Source organism: Pseudomyrmex gracilis, unplaced genomic scaffold, assembly GCF_002006095.1.
Source record: "Pseudomyrmex gracilis isolate BER0280 unplaced genomic scaffold, ASM200609v1 scaffold_1243, whole genome shotgun sequence".
Lineage (NCBI taxonomy): Eukaryota > Metazoa > Arthropoda > Insecta > Hymenoptera > Formicidae > Pseudomyrmex > Pseudomyrmex gracilis.
The window spans coordinates 4,162-15,395 of record NW_018021827.1 but is presented as its reverse complement, the minus strand read 5'-3'; the positions used below and the strand labels follow the sequence as shown (position 1 = coordinate 15,395).

The 11,234-nt window shown below is 31.6% G+C and overlaps 1 protein-coding gene across 1 annotated transcript in view; it reads right to left on the bottom strand.

Annotated features, from left to right (window-relative positions):
* Window positions 1–6,855, bottom strand: part of LOC109861995 (cathepsin L) — a 24,046-nt gene extending 17,191 nt beyond the window's left edge. The window contains exon 1 of the mRNA XM_020441876.1: window positions 6,753–6,855. The gene's annotated coding sequence lies outside the window, so the exon portion shown is untranslated. The remainder of the gene's footprint in view (window positions 1–6,752) is intronic.
* Between the last annotated feature and the right edge of the window lie 4,379 nt (window positions 6,856–11,234).

The following is an 11,234-nucleotide window of genomic DNA, read 5'->3' as shown; positions in this document are numbered from 1 at the left end:
CGCGGATCTTTGTTAATTAAAATCTCGGTAACTATTGCGAATCTAGCAAAATGGTATAGGACTTTTCACCTTAGTTTTATTCCTTCTACCTGTGTACGAGCGATGTTAAACCAATTCTGGGACACCCTGTATATATAATATATATGTATGTATGTACGTATATAATTTGTAGAAATAAATTTAGGATATATGTCAATAATTCTTTATAAATTTATACATACATATAAAATGCGCGTACATCTAGCATCGCTCGTATAGGTTTTCTAATAGTTAGTTTGCTAAAAAAATATTTCATTATGTCATTTTAATATTTAATTATTGGAAATAGGTTAAATACTGAAATGTAAAAGTAATTTTATGTATATTATGGATTATAGATAGTGTGTATATTATGGATTATAGATAGTGTGTATATATAATTTAGAAATAAGTCAAGATATAATTAAATGGCCTTTTAAATACCATATAGTTTGACTGAACTGCAAGTCTTGCTCGGTTTTTGCTGTTATTTTGCTATCAAGTCGTGTTGCGCAGATCTTGCTTCATATTTGGCGTCAATTTGGTCTCAAAGTATGTGCAAGCTTTGCTCGGTTTTTGCCAGCAATTTGCTGTTATGTTTTGTGAACAAGCGTGGATATATTTTTGCTAGCAATTTTGCAACATTGCCAGATAAAACAAACTCTTCATCATATTTGATGTTTTTCTGCTAACAAAATTTATAACAAGTATTTGGCAAAATCTGTTTCGACAGATTTGGTTATCTGGGTAAACATTAATCCATAAAGATAAAAATGTAACACATTACGAAATCTGATAGGGAAAAAAATGAATATCTCCTACACACAAGACTTTGGCGCATTTGTTCACATTGACAAAATGTTCAGAAAGAAACTAGACAAAAAGGCCAAAAACCTTATATTTGTCGGTTATCAGGGTGAATCTACAAACTATCGTCTGTATGATCCTAACACGAATAAAATCATTATCTCTCGTAATGTCGTCTTCACCGAAGATATCTCAACTTTATCACTACCTGACAATCATTATAACATGAGTCCTAAGGTACCTATTTTCAGTAATCAAGAGGAAAACAAAGACAACTCTGAAAACAATGACGCAGCATTTGACACTCAAGACAAGGAATCTAAAGAATTAGTGACCGCCTCGAATCAAGATCATGAAGATCCAATACAGATAACCAGCAGACAGTCCAGCTAATCCTCAGTACAACTTAGAAAACTGAGAGAGAGAAGCTAAATTAGAAAACCAAAAAGGTATGAATCAAACTACATACATTATAATGTATCTACCACGTTTCAGGAAACAATAACTGGGTCTTGTGCGGATGAACGGACTGCTGCCATCAAAGACGAGCTTACAGTACATACAAAAAACAATACCTAGATAGTAGTTTCGAAATCTGCTAAAACACATCTTATAGATTCTAAGTGGGTGTTTAAAACAATAGCGACACAGACGGCTCCATTACACTATAAAGCTCGACTGTGCGCTCGAGGTTTCCAGCAAAAACTCGGTACAGAATATGTAGAAACGTTCGCTCCAGTTGCCAGGTACGACTCTCTCCGCACATTATTAGCAATTGCTACGCATCTGGATATGGAGATAACACAATTTGACAATCAAGACAGTCTTTCTTTATGAAAAATCTGAAGAAACCGTCTACATGAAGATCCCTGAGGGTCTATACTTAGAAGAAACCAATGTCAAAAACAACTCGGTATGTAAACTCGACAAATCTCTATACAGCCTAAAACAGGCACGCGCTGCTGTGGAATAAAACATTTTGTTCGTTCCTGAATGAATTCAATTTCAATGCGAGCGAAGCAGACAAATGTATTTATATTGGAAACATTAACAACAATTGTGTGTGTACTTTGTACTTAGTATTACTTGTAGTCTTCGGATTAGTAAATCGCATGCATCAGTTGATTTAATAATTAAAGCTCTCAAACAGCAATTTGAAATCACTTTAAAAGACGCTAGTCTGTTCGTACAAATAGAGCTCAATCGTGAAAAAGAAACTATCTTCATACATCAGAAATTTTACATATAACAATTACTTGAAAAATTTAACATGTCTAATGCCAAGCCCGTATCTGTACCCGTCGACCCTAATACAAATCTAAGCTCTAGCAATTTAGATAACATATCTATTCATGTATCATATAGAGAAGCCGTAAGTTCACTAATCTTTCTCGTTCAGTTTACAAAATCTGATATTAGTTTCGCCGTCAATAAAGTAAATCGACTCTGTAACAAACACGACAAAATCCACTGGATGTCTGTAAAAAGAATTTTTAAGTATCTAATCGGAACTTTGAACCACGGTTTACTATATGAGAGCGATGGAAGACAATTAGATCCGAATCTCAACGAATATTCTGATGCAGACTTCGCAGGTGACGAGGACACGCGTAAGCCCACAACAGAATACGCCTTCTGCATAAACAAAACACTCGTCACCTGGTCTTTTCAAAGATAAAATATCGTAAAGACCGAAGCACAGACTTTTGCATAATGCTTAACGCATAAGACATAAGAAAATCAACCAATCCAGCCTTCCATTTTCATCTCTACTTTTCGTTCTAGAAGACTTTAGTTGGTTGATTCTCTTATGTCTTATGCAAAAGTCTGTGCTTCGACCTTAACACTCAGCATCACCGAGGCTGAATAAGTAGCTGTTGCGACAGCTTGTAAAGGACCTTCTACAATAGATATTAGTAATAAATCAGAAGTCAGAAGCAAGAAATTGACCAATCACAGTCAAATCAGAAGAATAATCAATTGTGATTAGTCAATTTCTTGCTTCTGACTTCTGATTTATTACTAATATTTTATTGCAGAAGGCCCTGTAAAGAAGCAATATGGCTCATACAGCTGCTCACTGATCTAAAATTCTGTGCATGTGTGATCAGACAATCAACCCAGTAAACAATTTGTTCGCAATTTGCCGGCAAATTGTCAGCAATTTTAAGCAAATATACTCAGCAAATTGGCATCAACTGTGTCCGCATTAGGCTTCGATTTTGTTGCCAAAGCTTGTCGACAAAAAGTAAGTAGCAAATTGCTAGCAAAAACCGAACAAAGCTTGATACATATTGAAACATATTTTGGTCTGAGATCAAATTGACGCCAAATATGAAGCAAGATCTGCGCAACATGACACAGCTTTGCTTGGTTTTTGCCAGCAAGTTGCTGTTATGTTTTGTCAACAAGCTTGAATATATTTTTGCTAGCAATTTTACAACATTGCCAGACAAAACAAACTTTACATCAAATTTTATGTCTTTCTGCTAATAAAATTTGTAACAAACATTTGGCAAAATCTGTTTCGACAGATTTGGTTATCTGGGAAGTCACTCTGTCAATTGATAATCAAAGCATTATACGTTTAATTCACACTTCTGAATTTCATCAAAGAACTAAACATATTGATAGTTTCACTTTATCAGAGAAAAGTAGAAAGTAAGATAATAAAAATATGTTCCAACGAGTGAGCAACTATCTGATATATTTACTAAATTACCCAAAAAGTACCCAAAAATCGTTTATTATATCTACGTACCACCTTAAACATAAAACACTTAAAACGGCGGGAGTGTTGAGTATAATGTTTAACGCGTTTTGTGCGCATACGAATCTACAGATGTAGCTCGCAACTGTGCGCATGCCATTCCCGACCGACATTTAAAGGTCATTTTACAATGAGTCGAAAATGTCCCGTTGTCAATTGCGAAAGGTAGCAATTACAAAAAGAAAAGTATTATTTCTGGTTGCGCTTTGTCGTTGCGGTTGCTAAAAGAAAGTTGGTTAACTTTTAATTTCTGTCAACAGCAACTGGCAACCGCAGCATGTAAACTAATACTTTCTTCTTAGTAGTTGCAACTGGCGACGGGACATTTTCAACTCATTGTAGAATGACCCTAAAAAAGAAGTGAAACACGAATTATCCACTCGTTGCTTTTTCTGCACTTTTCTTTGTTCCCTTTCGTCTGTTATTTATTGCTTGCTGTTCAACCCTGTGTGTGTGTTAAGCTGCAAAATTTATAATTGTTCATACTTATTATAATAAAATAGTACTACACAAAAGGCGTGTGTATAAATATAAATATATATATATACCCAGCAAACATTTCGGTCACAGAACCATATCCATCTGTGTCCTCAGTAGGATATGGTTTGGTAATCATGTCTGTCAACATGTGAAATGTCAAAATGCGACCAAAATGATGACAGAGTCTGCCACAAGCAAAGCGAAGTCAAATTATCGCCAAAGTGAAGCCAAAATCCGGAATAGGTTTGGTCATCGTCTGTTGGCGCCAAATTGCAAACAGTGCGCACGTATACACGAACAGACCTGCTTGGCGTTTGGTGGCAATCTGTCGTCAATGCGTTTAACAGATCAACCCGATTTTTGTCGTAAACAGATCTCTGGTACGGTTTTGCGGACTGTTTGGTCACATTATTGCTAAAAACAGATCTGCTTGCAATCGACCATCTATTTGTTGTCAATTTCACTGACATATATGGAATCGTTTTGACCGCAATACTCTCATGTATATTGCCAACAAAGTTGTTGCGTTTTTTCTTTTTGTGTGCTAACAGTTTTGGCAGTGTTTCCGTATTGTAGCATTTCTGCAAACAATTTCTGTTGCCAAGGTCTGAGCCGAAATTGTCAAAAACAGAAATTGTTTGCTGGGTATATATATATATATATATATACATTGAGCAAACAAGGTCTACAACATTTTCATTTAATTTATATAGTCTTTATAACATGCCTTTCAACCTCTGGACAAGTTTTACGAACGCACACAATTTTTTCCTACGCTTGTTCGTATATTATCTTAGGTTAGGTTAGGTTAGGTTAGGTTAGGTTAGGTTAGAATATGTGCTCTACGGATTTGTATTGGTCTAGTTTCCACCGAAACTCTCAATTCGGTTTCACTCCGGTACGGATTAAATTTAGTGTTTCGTTTCCATTGGAAGCAGAGTACTTATAGATCAAAGCGAAAGCGAAATCAGCGCAATTTGACAGGTTTCCATTGACTTAAATTTGATTCTACGTCGCATTAGGTGTGAATTAATGCTTCGGTGGAAACTAGACCATTGTCACGCTTGCTGTCGTCTTAGACGACTGCGCATTTTACCTGCGCAGATAAAGAAAAATCTTTCTCTATGTTTTGCCCTTTGTCCGTTTTGCCAGAGCATGCATCTAGTTATATATGTTTATGTGCACAACGAAATAAATAAATTGGTTATTTCTCATTTGTGACTTATGTTGAGTTAGATAAAGTCAATAGCTGCGTGGAAAATAGAAATCATTTATTGTAAATAATGTGTAACCAATTATATTATTCTATTCTTCTAGATTCAATAAAAATATTACAAACAGTTCAGTGATTATGCGATTATGCATTACTCTAAAAGTACATGCTATAAGAATGCATTCTTACAGTCTTTCGAACAAAGGTCATAAACAATGACGTTGATAATATTGGTCGACAAAATATGACCTTCTTTCAGGTTCGAAAATACTATCAGTGGTTCCTAGTAAATTTTTTAATGCTAATTACGAATCTGGCCGCATAAATTGTTTAGCACGTCAGGATTCTAAGAAAACTGAAAATCTGCAAAAAATATTATAATATTTTTAACACTTTTTTGTTTCAATTATATCTTCTAACTTGGACGTGATATTGAGTGCTTTCCAGTTACGTACACAGGCAACACTGTGTAACACAGTGTCCATTAGTGTGAATGAGACACACTGATATACTCTTTCTCACACTAATAGACACTATCCCAGATAACCAAATCTGTCGAAACAGATTTTGCCAAATGCTTGTTACGAATTTTATTAGCAGAAAGACATCAAATATGATGCAGAGTTTGTTTTGTCTGGCAATGTTGCAAAATTGCTAGCAGAAATATATTCAAGCTTGTTGACAAAACATAACAGCAACTTGCTGGCAAAAACCAAGCAAAGCTGTTTCGTGTTGCGCAGATCTTGCTTCATATTTGACGTCAATTTGGTCTCAGACCAAAATATGTTTCAATATGTATCAAGCTTTGTTCGGTTTTTGCTAGCAATTTGCTACTTACTTTTTGTCGACAAGCTTTGGCAACAAAATCGAAGCCTAATGCGGACACAGTTGATGCCAATTTGCTGAGTATATTTGCTTAAAATTGCTGACAATTTGCTGAGTATTTTTGCTTAAAATTGCTGACAATTTGCCGGCAAATTGCGAACAAATTATTTACTGGGCATTATACAGTGTCGCTTGTGTACGTAGCTAAAAAGCACTCATTGAGTGCTACAAGCGTGTAAAAGAAAAGTTGTGACTCGCACTTGATACAGCAAGTATGAAAAAGTTCGAACAAAAGAAAATTGCGTATAAAGATTAAGGAAATCACTAAACCTGAAAATTTACATCTTTGTACGTAATTTTCCTTTGCTGCAGGAAGTACAAAAAAGTTCAAACAGGTCAAAAGCTTTTTCTTGCACGCTCGTAGCACTCGATATCACGTTCCAGTTAAAAGATATAATTGATGCAAAAGTGTTAAAAATAGAAGTTTTTGCATATTTATTTGGAATTTTCTCAGAATCTTGATGTGCTAGACAATTTTTACGGCCAGATTCATAATCAGTGCTAAAAAATCTACTAGGAACCATTATTCTTACCTCTGAACCTGGCACATGTCGACTAGTGTAATTGCAGTTTACTTACTCTAATATTTCTCTTGTATTCTTCAAAAATAAGACTGAGCGACTGACAACGTTAACCGACTAGTAGCTAGTAACTTCTGACAACGGAGCATCAACTCGAATCACTGTAGCTACGCGTGCTGCGTCAACTTTTATTTTTCCTTATTACTTTTTCCCTCTCTTTTTTTTTACTGATATCCCTTCTTTCGTCAATATAAACTACATGATTCATTAGCTGCGTTCAGTAAAAATGAACGCTTGTGCTGGTCTTTGTTTGGTCTCTAGATTTATTGTAAATGCAAAAGTATATTCCAATAGCTTTGTTCTGCAATTCTTTATGCTGCTTTTGCAATTTTTTATGTAATAATATTTTTTTGAAGACTTATAATAGATCTACAAGAATGATCCTACTAAATACAAAAGCAATGTGTAAATGATTGTATTTTGTTGGCCAATAACAAGCGATTAACATAAATCGCTTACTAAGCGCTCAATTTTTTTGAACGCGAACATTAGCTATATTCTGTATAGATGCTTATATATATAACTACTTATGTAAAGTGCACTTGCTTTGAGCGTTTATCTTTGTCTTATATTTGAAGAGCAAGACGAACTGACGCTTAAAGCACGTAAGTGTTCAAAGCGAACGCATCCATAGTAGACGCTTATAGCGTTTTCGACCAATACAATTAATTACGGAATCAATTATATTGCTCAATTTCCTTAAGTGACGTTATTAATTGTTCCAAGAAGTGATTAATATCAAGAAACGCTATTATTATCTGTAATTGATATAGTTTTTTTTTATATCTGATGCAAATATAAAAGTGTATGCGCCATAATTACAGATAGTAGCACAAAGCGATGTCGAGTTAGCTGAATCGCGATCTTATCAGCTATCATTCAAATCTTCATTGATAGCATATCGTGAGAAATGAAATTACAAAAGCGTGCAAATTTATTATTATATCTTTGTGTAAACACTTAATAACTTTATTTACTTTTGTAAGTGTTTACACGACTAAAAGGAAGCAATTACGAAAGACAATAAATTTACTTTATTTCAATCGTTTCCTTTTATTCGCGTCTATTGTATAACTCGAATCCAAAATTTGAATGTTGTTCATTGACTAATGAACTCCAATGTATGGTATATCTTTTCCTTTGTGCTATTTTATATAAGGCGAAATACGACGATTATTTGTCATGATGTCATATTCCGAGTCATATGCACGCGATAAAACGGCACTATCAAATAACCCAGATTATACTTGTTTTTATAAAAACAAAACGATAAAAACAAATGAAGAAACTATTAAGCAATTCTTTGCAAAATGAAAATGATAATTCATGTAAATTCATTTTTATTCATATTGTGACTGACTTCGTACGTCTTGTAGACGTGATTTCAATTAGTCGTATAAAAAATTTATTAATATAAAAATGATCGTTATGTAAAAATAAAATCCAGATTTATGGAAATAATATTTAAAAACACTCAATTAGAAATATACATATATATATATATATATATATATATATATACAGGATGTCTGTAAAATTTTGACACAATCAAAGTATGAAGATAGATTAAGTCAAACTGAATATAGAAAGGTTATTTGCTATTTTGCGAAATTCGCAATAGTCAATGAGATATACATTAATAAATGTGAAAAAATGCCGATGAGAAGTCAATACATTTATATTTATACATATATATTTTATATGTATATATAAACTTTATTAAAACTATAGAGACACATATACATACAGAGACGTATATACATATTACCATAATTTTATATTTATACTTCAATAATATAAATAATAATATAAATATAAAAATGCAGTATAAATATAAAATTATGGTAATATGTATATACGTCTCTGTAAGTATATGTGTCTCTATAGTTTCAATAAAGTTTATATATACATATAAAATATATATATATAAATATAAATGTATTGGCTTCTCATCGGCATTTTTTTTATAAAAGATAATACATTTATATGTTGAGTATATACAGAAAGTAACGAGGTTAGTAGAAAGATGTGAATACACATACACATTAGCAAGAAGAAATTCTTCAAGTGTTATAAAAAAGAGAAAAAATTTACACGTTATAGATGTATAAAATGAATATATTATTTTAAAATATTTATAACTTAGAACTATGTTATCTTCTGCGAATTGCATTCTAATTTGACAATTTTTATTTGTAATGTAAAATATTTATAAATTAAAAAATGTTATTTGCTACAAACTTTACATTTTATATAAAAATTTCATCCGTAACATGTATTTTAAAATATTGTATTTTAAAATATAAATTTCAAATATTTTAAATATTTATAAATATTATACTAAAATTTTTTCTGTTTACATATCTACTCGCAGAAACTTGTAGACTTGCAACACTTATCTCAGATCCATATGTAACAGTTTAGTTGAACACCCGTTCTTCAATAGGTAAAAATTTTTCATATTTACTTATATGTACCCAGCAAACACTTTGGTTGTCAGATGTCGCGATTTTGTCGCCAATCACCACACCAAATCTATATCCATCTGTGTCCTCGGTAGGATATGGTTTTGGTGAGTTTTGGTGACCATGTTGCGTTTTTTGTGTCTGTGTGTTAACAGATTTGGCAGCACACAAAGCATGTTTTCGTATTGTAGCGTTTCTGCATACAGTTTTTGTTGCCAGGTCTGCGCAGTCAGAAATTGTTTGCTGAGTAGCTTACATATATATATAGTGTATATATATGTGTAAGTAAATATAAAATATTTTTACTTTTTTTTAGTTACACATATAGATTGTTGTTACACTATATAGATATAACTATTTATAAATATGAAAAATTGCAAGGTTGGGAAAGTTACTTTATAAAAGTAACTCGTTACCGTTACCGTTCTTTTTGTTAAAAAGTAACTCGTTACCGTTACTCGTTATCAATTTCAAAAAGTAACTCGTTACCGTTACCGTTACTTGAAAAGTAACGAATCGTTACAATATCCGTTACTTTTTTTGTATATACTACAAAATTTATGCACAACTTTTTTTTAGTATAAAAGTAAATACCACAAATTTATAGTAAACACTAAAATTGTTTAAATACTATTTTTTATTAAAGTAACAAACTCGAATATAAATTTAATGTTATGATTGTAAATTGTAATAATTTTAATAATAAATAATAGAAGTAATAATTTTGACAATAAGATATATGAAATAAGAAAAAGTTTTAAAAAGGTGTAACTAAGCTTTTTCTTAAAACTTTGTAAATGCTGTAAATGTAAATTTAAAAACTTTTTATATTGCTAGTGTTTTTATAATTTCAAATTACAGTAATTACAAATTTAAAAAAAAAGATTATTTACTATTTTTGAAAAAGTATTCTTATTTAAAATCTTATCAAAAGTATTAAGTTTACATATTATCAAACTTATTAATTTTACATAGTATTAAAATTATTACATCTTATATGTCAATAACAATATCATTATTAAACTTATATTTTTGTTATTTAAAAAAAAAATATTTGTAAATTTCTACTGTTTAATTTAACGTTGTTGTTTCGAAAACTTAACATGCAAAAGTGTGTTAAAAATTACAGGATTTAAAATACATTTTGCAACTTTCAGTTTCAAAATTTTTTATTTATTTGTAAAAGTATATGCCGCTTAATAGTATCACAAATGTCCGCGTTGTAATAGTAACAAAAATTTTATTTTCGAAATTTGTTATTTATTTTTAAAAGAATTTGCTGCTCAATAGTATCGTCACACAAATGTCCGCGTTTTGGTGTTAACACGGAACCGCCGACGCTAAACATACGTTCTACTGATGCACTGCTAGGAAGTGCTGTATTATATTTAATAAAAAGTTTTTTGATTTTTGGGTAATCGTTTAACATTTCTATGTTACTACTTTTAGATTGTAGGAAACGTTGCAACTCTTCTTCTTCCGATTCACTTTGGGACATTTTTTGTTACACAAAGATAAAAAAATCTTCGTGATCATCAGATTTTTCAGTTTGTGGAGAACTTTCGGTTGATCGAATTCCTAATAAATCTTCCAAAAACCTAACTTTCAGCAAGTTTTTTTTTCTCTCCAGTTAACCAATTTAACTTAAATTTAGGGTGTAGACAACTTGCTATTATTAATTCTTTGTTTTCAAAAGTTGTTAGAAATCTGAAATTAAATATAAATATACAATCAAGTGACATTGTTTTTTCTACTAAAATACTTTTAAACAAATATTTTATAAATTAAAAAAATATTATGTTAATTAAATTTTTATATTTGAAACTAAACATATTAACATATTAACATATTATTACAAAATAACATATACTACCATGATCAAAAAATAACCGGAATTTATTCATAAAAAGAAAAGTACATGTTTATTCTTCAAAATTCAAGTTGTCCCCTTCAAAGTAGTCCCCGTTGGCTGCGATGCACTTGTGCCAGCGTTTGATCCACCCCTCGAAGCTTTT